The 18,394-nt window shown below is 44.7% G+C and overlaps 1 non-coding gene across 1 annotated transcript; it reads right to left on the bottom strand.

Moving 5' to 3' along the window:
• Positions 1–16,843: 16,843 nt before the first annotated feature.
• On the bottom strand, positions 16,844–16,934 carry trnar-ucu. Its single transcript is given in 2 exon segments — positions 16,844–16,879; positions 16,898–16,934. It is a non-coding gene; the product is annotated as a tRNA-Arg (tRNA).
• Between the last annotated feature and the right edge of the window lie 1,460 nt (positions 16,935–18,394).

Below are 18,394 nucleotides of genomic sequence, written 5' to 3'. Positions count from 1 at the left end.
TCAATAATACCCACAACTGGCAAAGCTACAGGCAGCTGATACAAATACACAGACAGATAAACAGACACAGACACTACACACACATGCACACAGACCCAGAAACACACACACGCTCACAAGTAGACACAAACACACACATGGACACACACATAGAAACACATGCACAAACATACACCCAGGCACAACGGACCACACATATTTTGACACAAAAACACACGCAAATGTGCACAAAAATTCACAAGCATGCACATAAACACAAAAAGCACATGTTTAGAAACACACAGACTCACGTGCACATCCACACATACAAACACAATTCCACACACACAAGTGGGTACACGCATGTACACAGACATATACAACCACATGTCCACACAGATACACAGATATATACAACCAGACAAGCAGGCTGACAGAAGAATATGAAACAGAAATGTAACCAATAACATGTAAATTAGCAGAATTTCACGATGACAGAAATATTTCCATTCAAACAGAGACAATAATCCACACTAACGGACACACGTAGATACATATTAGCTGACTCGTACACACGCTAACACGAACACATATGAATACACATAGAGTCATCAACACACATCAATAGATAGTTATATCAAACATCAACGCATAACTAGCACCTCTGCCGCACAGCGCCATAATCCCGGGTTCAATTCCAGCCTTGGGTGATTGTCTGTGTGGAGTTCCCACGTTCTGCCGGGTCTGTTTCTGTTTCCTCCGCCTGCTCTAGTTTCCTCCCACAGTCCAAAGATGTGCAGGTTCGGTGGATTGGCCAGGCGATATTACCCCTTAGTGCCCACAACGTTAGTTGGGATTACGGGGTTCTCGGCAAAGGGCAGGGGCATGCGTCCAGGCAGAGTGCTCTTTCGGAGGGTCGGTGCAGACACAATGGGCCGAATGGCCTCGTCCGGCACAGTAGGGATTATATTTAATGATGATTCTATGAAGAAATACACGCATCAACAAACACACACACACACAAACGCACTTATCCAGACACAAACATTAAGACACTGACATGCATGTTGAACGTATAAAGACACATTAACACTTTCATTACTGGACAGGGAAGTATGAACTTATATTGACACAGGCATTAATATATAAACATAGACTTCAACACACAAACACACACAATAAAACACTCATATGTACACATTAACAGAAGATAAACAAAGTTCACACAGGCGCTGACACACAAATACACAGATCAATACTCATTGACACATGAACACACACAATGACACTTATAAAGACATCGGGACACACAAAAGAAGAGTAAAGAAATACGAATTTCGCATCCACACAGACACAAAAGCTAAAGAACAAACACAAACGTCAGGCAAGGGCGGCACGGTGGCATAGTGGTTAGCACTGCTGCCTCACGCCACCATGGACCTGGGGTTGATCCCGCTCCTGGGTCTGTGTCCCAGTGGACTTTCCCAGGGACCCGTGGGTCTCACGCCGACAACCCAAAGATGTGCAGGGTAGGTGGATTGGCCATGTTAAATTGCCCCTTAATTGGAAGAAAAAAGTTACAGAAATCGATTTCCGAGTGTCATGAACTCAACAGTAGATATGCAATGACAAATATGTTAAATTAGCAGCGGGAGAAAATGAAACGAGAATATTAAAAAACATATCCTGGATTAATAAACAAACTAATTATATTTGGCTCGATCCTCGTAGATACCACAGACAACACCTGGACTGAAGAAAATGAGGATGATAACGGCAACATCTGGACAACCGCTTCCACATTCATCACCCTGTTCTTCCTGAGCATTTCCTACAGCGCTGCAGTCACTCTGGTGAAGGTGAGAAGATTCAATCCACTCACACTTCAAACTGACAGAAGGCCGTTTAAAACATCTCTAAATGTTTGATTGATTAAAAACTCTAACATCAATATCACAGATCATAAACATCTGCTTCATCATTTTCTCTCTCTTTTACAGATCAAGTGATGGGTTGACGTTCGGACGCTGTAGATTTCCCTCAGCTGTTTATTATGATCTGTGTGTGACAGAAATACAATATCTCCTCTTGGTGACTCGAACAGTAAAATTCTCTCAGTTTATTATTCTGCATCTGTAACTGAGACAATCATGGACAGTATTTCTGCTTTTCAGTTTGAAATGTACGCGATAATTTTGGCTGTATTGCAATTGTAGCTAGTAATTTCTTTCAATGTCATGTCTAAATAAGTAACTTATCTCGTACCTTATTTACAACAGTTACCTTCCCTTTATGTTGAGCTCCTGTTCTCTCTTGTGTCTGTTACAGTTGTACATACATTTGGCAGCTCAGAGGGCATGTGTTCTGTTCTCACTGTGACCCTCAATCGTTAAATTCCCTTTTGTAAACATCAAAATAAACTTTTGTGTAATATTTTCTCCGAAATTTTAATAAATATTGAATGAAAAATGAAGAAAATAAGACTAATCTGAACTCCTTTCTCTAAGGTCCATCGGCACCGCTCCATTTCCCCGATTATACAGTTGTCTCCCCTCTCCCAGACAGATATTTCTCACCAGGCCTGTCTGGGATGTGTCTGAACTCAAGGCCCCTCAGTGAAAGAGCCACTGCGCCACCAAGCGGCCCATCCGAGTTAAGACACCTTTACCTTTGCCTTTTTATGGTAAACTCGAGAGGCAGAATGATTTCACAGCTGAAGAATTCCACAGATTCACTACCCTCTGATGGAAGAAATGTCTTCTCATCTCTGTCCTAAATTTGAACCGCTTCCTCTGAGATTATACCTCTGGCCCTAGACTCTCCCACAAGAGGAAACAAGATGATTTTTCAGGCTGTGTAACTGGTTAAAGCTCTTTCCACAGTCAGTTCACTGGAACACTCTCACTCAGATGTGTGTGGGTCTTGGGGCGTTTCCAATCACACTGATGTTTGAAATCTCTTCCCACAGTCAGAACAGACAAACACATTGACAGTTTGTGATATTTAGATGCTAATGAATTGAGTGACTGTCAGATCTTGATATTATATTTGGTTCGAGTTGCCCAGCTGCCAATCCTCCCGTTCTAATGCCTGAAAAAGAAGTTTACAAAAATGATCACCAGAAGAACAGGGTAGAAATTCACAACAGATCATTTTAGTTTCTATCAAACCTTCTTTCCTCTCTTGCTTTCCCCAAGCATGTGGTCCAGTCAAAATAAAAGACCAAAATCAGCTAGAAACCACAACAAAAGTGTGACTGCCTGTGCGGAGTCTGCCTGTTCCCACCGTGTCTGCGTGGGTTTCCTCCGGGTGCTCCGGTTTCCTCCCACAGTCCAAAGATGTGCAGGTCAGATGTGGCCATGCTAAATTGCTCTTATGTTAGATGGGATTGCTATGTTACAGGGATGGGGTGGAGGTGTGGTCTTAAGTAGGATGCTCTTTCCAAGAGCCGGTGCAGACTCGATGGGCCGAATGGCCTCCTTCTGCACTATAAATTCTATAATTGTATCTCTATGTATTGAACAATCCAGGGAGGTGGGAGGGAGGCAGGGAAATGAGAGCCGGAAGGAAGGCGCGGGTTACATTAACGAACATGGTATCTCCAGGAGTAGGGAACGAGGAGAATAAAGACGAAATACAGGAGCAACGGCAGAAGCAGAGGTGAGCGCAAGACGGCAGTGAGATCCATCCGGGAGAAGCAAGCAACAACACCAACACCAAACCCATTCAAGTATTGCTCACTGCAATTGTTTCTCCGGCACCCGAATGTATATTTACCTCCCCAATCTCTCCCCACTCCCCTCCCCCCCCCCCCCCCGCCCGCCCGCAAACAGTCGCTTACTTATGTGTTGTAAATAATTTTGCCAGGTGTACAGAGTTGCTGCTGTTGAGCTGGTGCACAATACCCTACCAGTTATTCTATTTTATTTTTTATTGTATTGTTAAAAATTATTCACTATTTTCTTTTCTTTGGTATGTTGGGGTGTGTCCTTCTCTTCTATACATGTGTGTGTGTGTTTATATATATATATGTTTCTTATCCTGTGTACATAACGGTAAATATACTTTGTTCAAAAACCCAACAAAAAACATTTACCAAAAAAAATGTATTGAACAATCAGCGAGTCAGCCTGAAATCTGCCTCACAATGCCCGGGTGATTGATGGCAGCTCCGGACCAATAGGAAGAGGAGGGGCGGTACTGGAGGGCAGAACGGGACCGGCTGGTCCTCCAACCAATCGGAGTGAATGAGGGGCGGGGCACCGCTGTGATTGAAGCATGCGCAGTGTGTGTAATGGCGATGTAGAAGGATGTGTTTTTCAGATCGGAAATCGGTATGAGGCGTTTAACAATACGGAGGGAGCGAGAGATCGCGGGGGCGGGCGGAAACGTTGGTTAAAGTTTTTGCAATCGCAAAACTCTGAAATGTTTATGGGACCCAGTTTGTACGGAGCAGAGCTGCAGCTCCTCATCTTCGGCTCGGGTTAACGGCCGCCATCTTTATTGGATGTGCATCAGGGCGCATGCGCGTTTATCATCTTTGTCGGGGCCGATGTTTCAATGAGTGGGAGGAGCTTGTTCCCCATTGTTCTGAATGGAGACAACTTGTCCATCAAACTGGATTAGTCTTTCAGTCCCAATGTCTTATTGATGATGCAAAGCGGTGGCAGAGATGGAAAGAAAAGGAAGCCAATCCAGCTCTCCGGATTTCACTGTCTCATTGTCCATCCTGCCCGATGTGTCCAAAGCTCTGTGGCCCTGTTCAGCCACATGAAGACCCAGGGCAGAAACTCACAACCCTGAGTCAACATCACCCTCAAATCAGGGGACTGCTGATGACGAGGGTCAGTGTGCAGCGGGGCGGGGGGGCGAGGCGGTATGAGCGGTGATCCTGGACCAGGGAGCAGGAAGAGAGGCCATTGTGAATTTCTATACTGAACTGACTAATTGATTTTGGAAACTCCTTTTATAGGGGATTAGTCGGTGAGGATTTACACACAGCAAACTCAAACCAGGAGAAATGTTTATCTTTCCTGAATTTTATTTCTGGACTGACAGTGATGCCTTTGTAAACTTCTTTCACAGGGACTTAGAAAGGGACAGGAAACTCACAACCAATCCTCACATCAAATTCTGACAGCACTTTTCTGGTGATCAGGACCTGGAGATTATCGACCTTTGTGTGAAAGCATTGAGTTCAAATCATTACCACACTGTAAATTTTCTTCCTCATATCTCCCCTGTAGATCTTGCTCACAATCTTAAATCTGTGTCCCATAATCCTTTTACAATCTGCTATTGAACAGCTTTTCTTTATCTTTTGCTGGGTTTGCCATTGTCGTTTCCGGTGCCTGGGTCGCTGCCGGGAGGTCTGTCCGGTTTCATTCCCTTTTCCTGTTTTTGTAGCGGTTGAATGGGCTTGGACCAGTTCATTTAAGATCCAGAAAACAGTTGAAATCTCCTCCAAGAATTAGTTGATGTGTATCCATGTATGGGGGAACAATTCTTTTTACAAATGCCACATTGTCCTAGTTAGGGGCATAGCCATTCACCAGCACCACCAATGTACCCGCCAACCACCCACTGACCACCGTGGTTACACTGCTGCCTCAGGCGCCGGGATCCCAGGTTCGGGTCACTGTCTGTGTGGAGTTTGCACATTCTCCCCGTGTTTGCCTTGGTTTCGGCTCCACAACCCAAAGATGTCCAGGGTAGGTCGATTGGCCACGCTAAATTGCCCCTCAATCGGAAAAAATGAATTGGGCACTCTAAATTCATATTTTAAAAAAACATTAACACTGCAATGAAGTTCCTGTGAAAAGCCCCTGGTCGCCACATTCCGGTGCCTGTTTGGGTACACAGAGGGAGAATTCAGAATGTCCAAATGACTTAACAGCATTAAACCAGAGCACCCGGAGGAAACCCACATAGACACAGGGAGAACATGCAGACTCCACACAGACAGTGACCCAAGCCAGGAATCACACTTGGGATCCTGGAGCTGTGAAGCAACAGTGTTACCCACTGTGCTACAGTTACTACCCCTTAAAACATGTTGCTTGGCCAACAGAAAACATTATCAAAGGGCTTGTCCGGGATTTGAACCCGGGGCCTCCCGCAAATTTCGAAACCAAAACACCCGAAGTGAGAATCATACTCCCAGACCAATGAGCCCCTCAATGAAGGCAGTCGCCTCCTCTGGAGTCTCAAAATCAAAGTCTTTGGACTCATCTGCAACTCATAGCTTTGCTGGGTAAACCACCCCGAATGGAACTCCTTTCTTCGATAGAGCAGCCTGAACCTTATTAAAGGCCGCTCGCTTCCTCACCAGCTCGGCTCCCACATCCTGGTAAATCCTCACTAGGATAACTGAGTGAATCCCTTCCCACACTCAGAACAGGCGAATGGTCTGTCGCGGGTGTGACGGTGATGATGAATTTCCAACTCACATGGAGACCTGAATCCCTTCCCACAGTCCCCACATTTCCATGGTTACAGCATGCTGCTGGTGTCCTTGTCCCTCTCCAAGTTTGACGATCAGTTGAACTCAAGTGTGTGTGTATCGGGTCTTTTTTCAGTAACGCTGATCTTTTTAAAAAATAAATTTAGAGTATCCATTTTGTTTCCAATTAAGGGGCAATTTAGCATGTCCAATCCACCTACCCTGCACATCTTTGGGTTGTGGGGCTGAAACCCATGCAAACACGGGAGAATGTGCAAACTCCACACGGACAGTGACCCAGGGCCGAGATCGAACCTGGGACCTCGGCACCGTGAGGCAGCAGTCCTAGTCACACTGATCTTGAAAATCTTTTCTTACAGACAGAGCAGACAAACATTTCTTCGTCTACATTCACAGGCCAATGATATTCAGGTCCTGATGAATGGAGTGACTCTGTTAAATTTTGCTGTGAAGTTTGATTTGAGTTTCCATCTGTAAATCCTCCCCTTGTAATATCCTGTAAGAGGAGTTTATAAAAGTCATTAGGGGCAGGCACGGTGGCTCAGTGTTTAGCCGAGAACCCGGGTTTGATCCCGGGTCTCTGTCCATATGGACTTTGCACATTCTCCCCTTGTCAGTATGGGTTTAAAACCCACAATCCAAAAAGATGTGATGGATAAAATTACCCCTTAATTAGGACAAAATACAATTTTGTAATCTATATTTAATAAAAAAAACAATAGTCAGCACTCAGTCCAGGATAGAAATTCTGAACAGACAATTCTAGTTTCTCTGGAACATTTTTCCCTCTCTTGTTCCCCCAAAGCTGTAAATCCCCGTCCCACACACTCTCCCTCCTCCCTGGGCTGAAATCCAAACCCATCTCACCATCTGCACCATTTCTTTCCTCCACTCCCAGTTTTCTCCCTCCCTCTCCTCTGCCTGGGTTCAGTTCTCCAGCTTCTGTCTGCAGACTGACAATAAAATCAATGGGTCTCATTGGGATTTGGGGCCTCCAGTGGGTGTTTGTGAATACTCCCTGTCCACCTCCCTGGGTTTCCTTCCTCCCCACAGACCAGGGCCGCGATTCTCTGGTCCGGCGTCAGAGTGCCGGCGCCAAAACAGGAGTACTTTACTCCGGCGCAGGTTCCGAGACCCGATTCCCGGGTCCTGGGGGGGCCAGCACAGCGCTGAAGTGGCCCATCCCCCACAGGCCGCCCCCGGACCGTTCAACCCCGAGGTCCAGCCGGGCCCAGAGCATGTTAGAACAGCGCCGGCGGGACTAGGATCTTTTCAGTCGGCCGGTCGGTCCATTCGGGCTGGAGAATCGCGGCACCGCCGGAGAATCGCCGCTATGGCCGTTTGCGGCGATTCTCCGTGCGGCCCAGCACCATGCGCGCCTGCCCGATTTTTTTTATGGGTGGGAGAATGGCGTTGAGGTGGCGTGGCGCAATACGCGCAGTCCCCTGCCGATTCTCCGGCCCGGCAGGGGGTCGGAGAATCGTGACCAGAGTCCTCTGATGATTTGAGCCCAATCTCGAATCACGTTAAATTTCCATTTAATTGGGAAACAAAATTAAATGAAATTTCGTGGCTCCACAAAGTGTTTCCAACCTCTGCCTCCCACCCCGTTAACAGGTGGATGCAATTATTTTTCTTACTGAAAGGGTGGTCTCTGGGGCCATGGTAGTGCTGTGGTTAGCACTGCTGCCTAATGGCGCTGAGAATCCTGATTCGATCCTGGCCCCGGGTCACTATCCATGTGGAGTTTACACATTCTCCCCGTCTCTGCGTGTGTCTCACTTTCACAACCCAAAGATGTGCAGGGTAGGTGATTTGAACAAGCTAATTTTGCACCTTAATTGGAATAAAAAGTTGGTTACTCCAAATATATTTTAAAAAACTCTTTCCTAATGTTTACAATGAAAGGTGTGGGTATCCCAGGAGAGGGCTACATTTCAGGGACAGTAAATGGACAGGTATCCGTCTCATGTTCTTATCTGGTACAGATTAGATATATTAATTACAGTTCCGTAATAAAATTCATAATTATTTCTCGCCATGTACCATAAGACTGTAGCTATGTTATAGATTTCCAGCTATCTCTTCCCTCAGAGGGTTGTGCTGGATTTCTCTTCCACAGGGACCAGTTGTATCTGGGGGGTCATTGAATATATTGAACCACAAGTTAGACAGATATTTTATTGACAATGGAGTTAAGGGTTATGGAGAACATGTAGGAAAATAGAGTGAAAGCTGAGATGAGGAGGGATTTCTTCACTCGAGGATGTGGTGAAGCTTTGGAATTCCCCAGAGGAATATGGAGCCTCAGCCATTAGGTATGTTCAAGACAAATATTGACAGGTTTCTAGATGTTGAAGATATCGAGGGATATGGGAATCGTGTGGGAAAATGGTGCTGAGGTAGATCGGCCAAGGATCTCATTGAATGGCTGAGCAGACTCGGTGGGCCGAATGGCCAACTCTTGATCCTATTATAATCTCTGCGTCCTGGTCAGGAAGCAGTGAGCTGAGCTTGGATCTGTCAATCAACATGAACCAGCACCTTCAGGAGAATTGGGAGGGTGAATATTAGATACAGCAGAGTGAGAATGGAGGGAGATTGTATCGGATGGAGATTTACAGATTTTGGAAAAGGAGAGAGGAAATTATATTCCATAGGAAGTAGAATTGTCTATTCTGAATTCCTATCCTGTAATAACAGTGATGACTTTCATAAATTGTTTTTAAAGGATATTAGAAGAGGAGGAATTATAGACAGAAATCTCAAACATCACGTCTCGATGTGACAAACTCACTCGATTCCTTCTGATCTGAAAACAACGGGCTCTGAACATCATCGACGAGAAGGAGAAATGTTTGTCCGATCTTTCGGCGTCAAAAGATTTGAAATATCAATGTGACTGGAAAAGCACCGAGACCCACACAACACATCCGAGTGAGAGAGTTCCAGTGAACTCACTGTGAAAAGAGCTTCAACCAGACACACGGCCTGAAAAAACATCACACCATTCACACTGAGGAGAGACAGTGCACATGTTCTGTGTGTAGACAAGGCTTCAACTGATTGTCCAATCTGGAGAGACACGAGGAGACCCAAAACATGGAGAAACCGTGGAAATGTGCTGACTGTGGGAAGGGATTTAGAGCCCCATCTGTGCTGGAGATTCATCGCCGCAGTCACACTGGGCAGAGGCCATTCACCTGCTCTCAGTGTGGGAAAGGATTCACTCACTTCTTTAACCTGCAGTCACACCAGCGAGTTCACACTGGGGAGAGACCATTCACCTGCTCTCAGTGTAGGAAGGAATTCACTCAGTTATCCAGTCTGCATACACACCAGCGAGTTCACACTGGGGAGAAGCCATTCACCTGCTCCCAGTGTGGGACGGGATTCAGTTCTTCATCCAACCTACGGAGACATCAGCAAGTTCACACTGGGGAGAGGCCATTCACCTGCTCCCTCTGTGAGAAGGGATTCAGTGATTTATCCACCCTGCAGACACACCAGCGAATTCACACTGGGGAGAGGCCATTCATCTGCTCTCAGTGTGGGAATGGATTTACACATTTATCCAGTCTGCAGACACACCAGCGAATTCACACTGGGGAGAGGCCATTCACGTGCTCTCAGTGTGGGAAGGGATTCAATAACTCGTCCAACCTTCGGAACCATCAGCGAGTTCACACTGGGGAGAGGCCGTTCACCTGCTCTCAGTGTGGGAAGGGATTTGTTAGTTCATCCACCATGAAGAGACATAAGCGAATTCACACTGGGGAGAGGCCATTCACCTGCTCTCAGTGTGGGAAAGGATTCAGTGATTTATCCACCCTGCGGAAACATCAGCGAATTCACACTGGGGAGAGGCCATTCACCTGCTCTCAGTGTGGGAAGGGATTCAGTAATTCGTCCAACCTTCAGAAACACCGGCGAGTTCACACTGGAGAGAGGCAATTCATCTGCTCTTAGTGTGGGAAGGGATTATATAGAAACATGAAAAGGGAGAGCAGGAAGAGGCCATTTGGCCCTTCGCACCTGCTCTGCCATTCATTATGATCATGGCTTATCATCCAACTCAATAGCTTAATTCCGCTTTTCCCTCTACATCCTTTGACCCCCTTCGCCTTCAGTGCGATATCTAACTGCTTCTTGCAAACAAATAATGTATTGGCCTTAAAGTTTCCCTGTGGTAACAAATTCCACGGGCTCACCACTCTCTGGTTGAAGAAATTTCTCCTCATCTCTGTCTAAATGGTCTCCCCCGTATCCTCAGATTGCGACCTCTGGTTCTGTACACTCCCACCATCGGGAAAATCTTTCCTGCATCTACCTTGTTAAGTCCTGTTCGAATATTATAGGTTTCTATGAGATCCCCCTCATTCTTCTGAACTCCAGCGAATACAAACCTAACTGATTCAATCTCTCATACGTCAGTCCCACCATCCCAGGAATCAGTCTGGTAAACGCTCGCTGCACTCCCTCTAGAGCAAGAACATCCTTCCTCAGATAAGGAGACCAAAATTGCACACAATATTCCAGATATGGCCTCGCCACGGCCCTGTGTAATAATAGCAAGATATTCCTGCTCCTGTACTCGAATCCGCTCGCAATGAAGGCTAGCATACCATTTGCCTTCTTTACCGCCTGCTGTAGCTGCATGCTTACCTTCAGTGACTGGTGTACAAGGATACCCAGGTCTCGTTGCACATTCCCCACCTCTCCTAATCTATGGCCGTTCAGATAATAGTCTGCCTTCTCATTTTTGGTACCAATGTGGATAACCTCGCATTTCTCCAAATTATACTGCATCTGCCATTCATTTGCCCACTCACTCAACTTGTCCAAATCACACTGAAGGATCTCTGCATCCTCCTCACGGCTCACCCTCCCAAGCAACTTGTGTGATCTGTAAATTTGGAGATATTGCATTTTGTTCCCTCATCTAAGTTGTTAATATATAAGTGGCGCAGCTGCCTCATGGTGCTGAGGATCAGGGTTCAGTCATGCCTGGGTCACTGTCTGTGTGCAGTCAAGTTCTCGACTTTGCATGGGTCTCACCCCCATAACCCCAAAGATGTGCAGTGGAGGGGAACTGGCCATGCTAAATTACCACTTCATTGCAAAAATAGAATTGAGTACTTTAAATTTGAAAAGAAAAATCATTTATATATCTTGTGAATATCTGGGCCCAGGCACTGATCCCAGCGGTACCCCACTAGCCACTGCCTGCCAATTTGAAAAGATCCATTAATTCCTCCTCTTTGTTTCCTGTCTGCCAGTCAGTTTTTTATCCATCTCAAGAGACGACCCCTAATTCCATGTGCTTTCATTTTGCACACTAATATCTTATGCAGGAATAAGTCGAAAGCCATCTGAAAGTCCAAATATACCACATCCACTGGCTCTCCCTCGTCAACTCTACCAGTTACACCCTTGAAGAATTCCAGTAGATTTGTCAAGCATGATTTCCCCTTAATAAATGCATGCTGATTCTGTCCGATCCTGCCACTGGTTTCTAAGTGCTTTTCTTTAAAATCTTTGATAATGGATTCTAAAATTTGCCCCACTGCCGATGTCAGGCTTTCTGGTCTATAATTCCCTGTTTTGTCTCGAGGTCCCTATTTAAATAGTGGAGTTACATAAGCCACCCTCCAATGTTCAGGAATTGTTCCAGAGTCTATAGAATCCTGGAAGATGACCACCAATGCATCCATTATTTCTAGAACCACTTCCTTAAGTACTTTGGGATACAGATTATCAGGCCCTGGGGATTTATCAGCCTCCAATCCCATCAATTTCCCCAACACAATTTCTCGAATATTGATCTCCTTCAGTTCCTTCCTCTCACTAAATCCTGCGTTCCCCAACATTTCTAGCATCTAATTTGTGAAGCCAGAAGCAAAGTATGTATTTATTTGCTCACCCATTTCTTTGTCCCCTATTATACATTCCCCTGTTTCTGACTGAAAGGAACCTACATTTGTCTTCACCGATCTTTTTCTCTTCACATACCGACAGAAACTTATATAATCGGCCTAATTTCCTGTTTTGTGCCATTCCCAACATCACCACTGCAGTTTGGGGGTCTTTATACGATGCCCACTAATGTTTTTTGCCCCTTGGTGTTTCTCAGCTCTACCCATACAGACTCCACATTATCGGAGCTAATATCCTTCCTCACTATTGCATTAATTTCCTCTTTAACCAGCACTGCCACTCCACTGCCTTTTCCTTTTTGTCTGTCCTTCCTAAATACTGAAGATATTCAGTTCCCATCCCTGGTCATCCTGCAGCCATGTCTCCATAATCCTGATTATCTCACACCCGTTTACATCTATTTACACAATTCACTCGGTTATGCCGTCTGCAGTCACACCAGGGAATTCACACTGGGGAGAGGCCATTCACCTGCTGTCAATGTGCAAAGGGATTCATCGCACTTCCTGAGACACCAACAAGTTCACAACTGATCCAGGGATTGGATTCTGCTGTTATTGTTTCTGTTCTCAATTACATCCAGGACTGCATTTTGTTCATTCTGTTGGTCAATGGGGATGGTCAGAGGGTTTCTTTCTGCTGGACTGGCCGGTCTCATGGCTTCTCCCCCAGTGGGCTGATTCTCTCTGAGCCTTCTTGCAAATATCTGGTTGCACATTTCACATGGATCAAAGAGTGAAAGGGAGTTTGGAGGTTCATAGATCATGGAATTTACAGTGCTGAAGAAGTCCATTCAGCCCATCGAGTCTGCACCGGCCCTTGGAAAGAGCATCCCAACCAAGCCCGCACCTCCACCCTATCCCAGTAACCCCACTTAATCTTTTTTGGACACTAAGGGCAATTTAGCATGGCCAATCCACCTAACCCGCACATCATTGGACTGTGGGAGGAAACTGGAGCACCAGGAGGAAAACCCACGCACACTCGGGGAGATCGTGCAGACTCCACACAGACAGTGACCCAAACCGGGAATCGAACCTGGTACCCTGGAGCTGAGAAGCAGCTGTGCTAACCACTATGCTACCATGCTGTTCAGGTTAGAAGATATTTCATTACCATTTCTGTTTTGAAATCCCCCAAATCATGCCACATTGCCATGAAGATGGACTATGGTGGTTACATGGATCTTTTGTTTAATTTGTCTTGGTGCTTCTCACAGAAGAAAACTATCAGGGTATGAGGGGAAGTTGTCTGAGGTGCACTGGGAAACTACATTACATAGTATGGTGGGTGACAGGCACTCACTAATATTTATGGAATTATTACAGATTTACACAGGGATCGGTTCGCTCAGTTGGCTGCATGGCTGGTTTGTGCTGAGTGACACCAACAGCACAGGTTAAATTCCCACACTGGCTGAGGTTAGCCATGGTGTGTGTCACTATTTATGCTCCACATGACCCTCCACCCACCCCTCTATATCCCCCCCACCCCCATACCCCCTCCCCCCCATCAGCATCTCCCTCTATTCCTTTCTCTCTCATGTATGTATCTAGCTTTACGTTCAATGGATTAATGCTGTTCACCTCAACCACTCGCTGTGGGAGTGAGTTGCACATTCTCACCACTCGCTGGTAAAGAGGTTTCTGCTGAAATTCCTATTGGATTATTGAATTCCTTCATAATCTGAAAGACTTCCTCCAGGTCACCCATCAGTCTTCTCCTTTCCAGAAAAAAGCAGCCCCAGCCTTTCCTGGGTGTTAAATGCTCTCAGTTCTGTATATTATGAATCTTTGTTGCACCTTATCCAGTGCCTCTATTTCCTTTATCGAAATGGAGATCACCAATGTTGACAGTGTTCCCAGTGTAGTCTAACCCCGGTTCTAAACAAGCTGAACATTTCCTCCGTGCTTTTCAATTCTATCTCTCTAGAATGGAACCCTATATATAATTGCCCCACACTTTGGGAAAGATGTGAAGTTCTCAGAGACGGTGTCGAGAACATTTACGAGAATGGTACCAGAGATGAGGGACTCCAATTAGTTGGAGTGACTGGAGCAACTAAATTTCACTCCTGAGATCACAGCATCTGGAGGGTGAGGAATGGGGCCATTCAGCCCTTTGGGACCGTGTCGGCTCCCTATGGAGGAAGCCAGTCTGTCCATTGCCCCGTTCTATCCCCAAATCCCTGTGAGTTTATTTCTCTCAATGCCTGTCCAATTTCCTATTGAAATTATTCCATCATCTCTGCATCTCCCACCCTCATAGGCGATAGGTTCCAGGTTGTTACCACTCCCTTTACATGTACACAAGGCTGTTCGAGCACAGAGGAGTCTATTTGGCCCATTTTTCCTATGCCAGCACTTTGTACAGCGACCCATTTAATCCCAGAGTTCGGCTATTTTATTTTCTTTTTCAGAATGCATCAAATTCCCTTTTGGAAATTGCATTCCAATGAGATTCCAGCACCATTTATCGACAGTGCATTCCAAATCACAAAAACTCGCTGTGTTTTACAACAAATAATTGTGCATATGGTGTGTGTGGATTTTCACAGAGTATTCAAAATGGTGTCAATGACGTGGATATTACACAAAATTAAGACTCAATCTTTATCAATGATTCTGGTGAGGACACCGAGTGTAATATATGCGGACAATTGGAATAAATGTACATTTCTATAAAACCTCTCGACCACTGAACCTCCTAAAGTGTTTTAAAGCCAATGGAGTACTTTTGAATTGAAACGTATTCACTGTTGTAATGTGGAAGCTGTAAGTACGTATGTGTAATTACATTTAGTTTTGAAATTGTTATTTTCATAGTGTATTCCCTGTCATTAGTAACACGGTCAAGGAAGCCCTTTTATACCTCTAACATGCAGCTTCCTGCAGCCATTTCACCTTCTGTACCTTTTCTGTATTAACCACATTGATTTCACAGCAAAAAGCAATAATTAAATTCATGATTATTCAGTAGTGAACATAGATTATCATACATGAATTGGTGTGTGAGGTAGTTATCTTGTAAAGACTAGTTCTTTATTTTAAAAAGTAACACTTCCAACCAAAATGTTTCCAGAAACTGCAGAGCTATCAGAATTAGTTTGAAAAAATAAATTACTTTATAATTTTGAGAAGTTACAAGACATCATATTCTGCCAAGACTATGTGGGCTGGGCAGAGGTGTAATGGCATTGTTAATGGGCTAGTAATCCAGAGACCCAGGTTAATGCTCTAGGGATCTAGGATCAAATCTGCCTATGACAGGGGCAGCACGGTAGCATGGTGGTTAGCATAAAATGCTTCACAGCTCCAGGGTCCCAGGTTCGATTCCCGGCTGGGTCACTGTCTGTGCGGAGCCTGCATGTCCTCCCCGTGTGTGCGTGGGTTTCCTCCGGGTGCTCCGGTTTCCTCCCACAGTCCAAAGATGTGCGGGTTAGGTGGATTGACCATGCTAAGTTGCCCGTAGTGTCCTAAATAAAAAGTAAGGTTAAGGGGGGGGTTGTTGGGTTACGGGTATAGGGTGGATACGTGGGTTTGAGTAGGGTGATCATTGCTCGGCACAACATCGTGGGCCGAAGGGCCTGTTCTGTGCTGTACTGTTCTATGTTCTATGTTCTAAAAGTCTCAAATTCAAAGTCTAATGTTGACATTGTTGATCGTTGTAAAAACCCGTCTGGTTCACTAATGTCCTTTATGAAATCTGCTCTCCTTTTGTGGCCTGTCCTGCACGTGACTCCAGATCCACAGCAATGTTGTGGTTGATTTGTAAGTCTCCTTAAATAGCCTCACAAGACACGCAGGTCAAGGGCATTGGAATGAGCAGTAAATGCTGGTCCAGCCAGTGACACCCACCTCCCATTAATGAATAATTTTTAAGAAGGCTCATTGTTCAATCTGAAGACTAGTAAGAAACTGTCTCTTTTATTGGATTTGATTAATTGTCACGTGTATCGAGGTACAGTGAAAAATATTGTTCTACATTTCCAGACAGATTGCTCCATACATGAAAATACATAGGACATACAATAAATATACAATGTAAATACATAGACACAGACAGCGGGGTGAAGCGTATGGATTATAGTACTACTCAGAAAAGAACCAGTGTATCTTGTATTAACCAAATGTTTAATTAAAAATTAGTGTATTAATTAGTTTGTAACATGATTAAATAAGTAGTGATCCTTAATTGAGTGACAATTAATGAAACTTTTTTTTTATTCATTGGACATTGGCGTCGCAGGCTGTGCCAGCATTTATCACCCATTCTTATCGATTCCAGGCTTGGGTCACTGTCTGTGCGGATTCTGCACTTTCTCCCCATGTCTGCGTCCCCACGTAGACATGGGGAGAAGGTGTAATCTCCACACCGACAGCCACCCAAGGTTGAAATTGAACCTGAGTCTGAGTCCCTGGCACTGTGAGACAACAGTGGTAACCATTGTGCCACGCTAACAGTTGACTCTGGTGAGATTTGAACCCACAACCTTTGAATCCCTTACTTGCCATTAAGTAGAAGTCCAACACACTATCCATTGTGCTACAGAGTCATACATATCCTTTAATCCCTTTAGCCCCAAGAGCTGTATCGAACTCCTTTCAAATTGTACAATGTTTGTCCTCAATGACTTTCTGTGGTAATGAATTCCACAGGCTCTTCACTCTCTGGGTGAAAACATTTCTTCCTCACCTCAGTCTTAAAGTTTTACCCATATCCCAAGCTATGACCCCCTAGTTCTGGACTTCCCACCATTGGGAACATTCTTTATGAATCTACTCTGTTCATTCCAGTTAGAATTTTATACGTTTCTTTGAGATCTTCTCACTTAAAAAAGAGATAGAGAAGCAGAATTCGGCCATTCGGCCCATCGAGTTTGCTCTGCCATTCGATCATGGCTATTATGTTTCTCATCACCATTCTCCTGCCTTCTCCCCATAACACCTGAGCCTCTTATTAATCAAGAACCAATATATCTCTGTCTTAAAAAGACTGACGGGCATGGCCTGGTGCCACTGGCCATCAATTAATTTCCTTTCCCCCAAGAGAAATCAAGGACTTGACACAGTGTGTTTGAGACAAAGCTGATTTATTTCACAAACAACAAGATATTAAACACTAGCCCAGCTCAGTTACAGGGAATCGAAATAAACCCCAATTGTCAGATTGAAGATGGTTCAGTTCTGTGTGTGATTATCAGTGGCAGTAACAGCAGAATCAACACTTTTCAGACTGAACAGAGGGTAAATATAAATTAGGTTTGACAGTTCAGGAATCATCAGTGGCATCTTATGATATGGAGAAATTAGCTCAACCATTCTATGAACTAAAATTTAGTCTGGCCTGGTGTCACCAAGCTGAAATCCAGTCTTTCTCTGACACATTATTCTTAATGACATAGCTGACAGGTTAAGAGTGAAAAAGTCAACTGTTAGCAGTACGGGGGAAGAGGCAGGTTTGTAGATGTTCTACAGTGTTACAAACGGGCTCATTGGATCTTATTCTGTCCCATCTTAAATTCAGCTGACAGTAAAATGACTAAAATACTGCAACATACAGGCATTTGGGGACAACTGGTGAGATTGCTGCTCAGATTAGTTAAAGTCTCCATATTGGAAAATAGGATCTAGAAGGACTGGAGAAGATGCAGGAAAAGATATTTGAATTATGCTTGGACTGGCAGGTTACATCCAGTAAGAAAGATTGGATACGGCGTAATATTTTCTCTGGAAAAGGGAATGAAGGATGACCTGATCCTGTAAGACTATGAACAGGTTTGATATGATAGACAAGTGGAAGATGTTTCCACTGGATAAGAATAAATATGAGTTAGTGATTGATTAATCTAATGTGCAGTTCAGAGGGAGATCACTCACACACTTCACAGTGTGCAAAGGGATTTCCTCAGTTTTCCCACTGGTTAACACTCCAACTTTAAAAGCCCAGACAATTTGATCCAATTGCAGCACATTGTTATGGACGAGGGGCAGTTTAACTGTTCTGTCCAGGAAG

Source organism: Scyliorhinus canicula, unplaced genomic scaffold, assembly GCF_902713615.1.
Source record: "Scyliorhinus canicula unplaced genomic scaffold, sScyCan1.1, whole genome shotgun sequence".
NCBI lineage: Eukaryota > Metazoa > Chordata > Chondrichthyes > Carcharhiniformes > Scyliorhinidae > Scyliorhinus > Scyliorhinus canicula.
The sequence above is the reverse complement of the archived record's forward strand: the minus strand, read 5'-3'. Positions and strand labels throughout refer to the sequence as shown.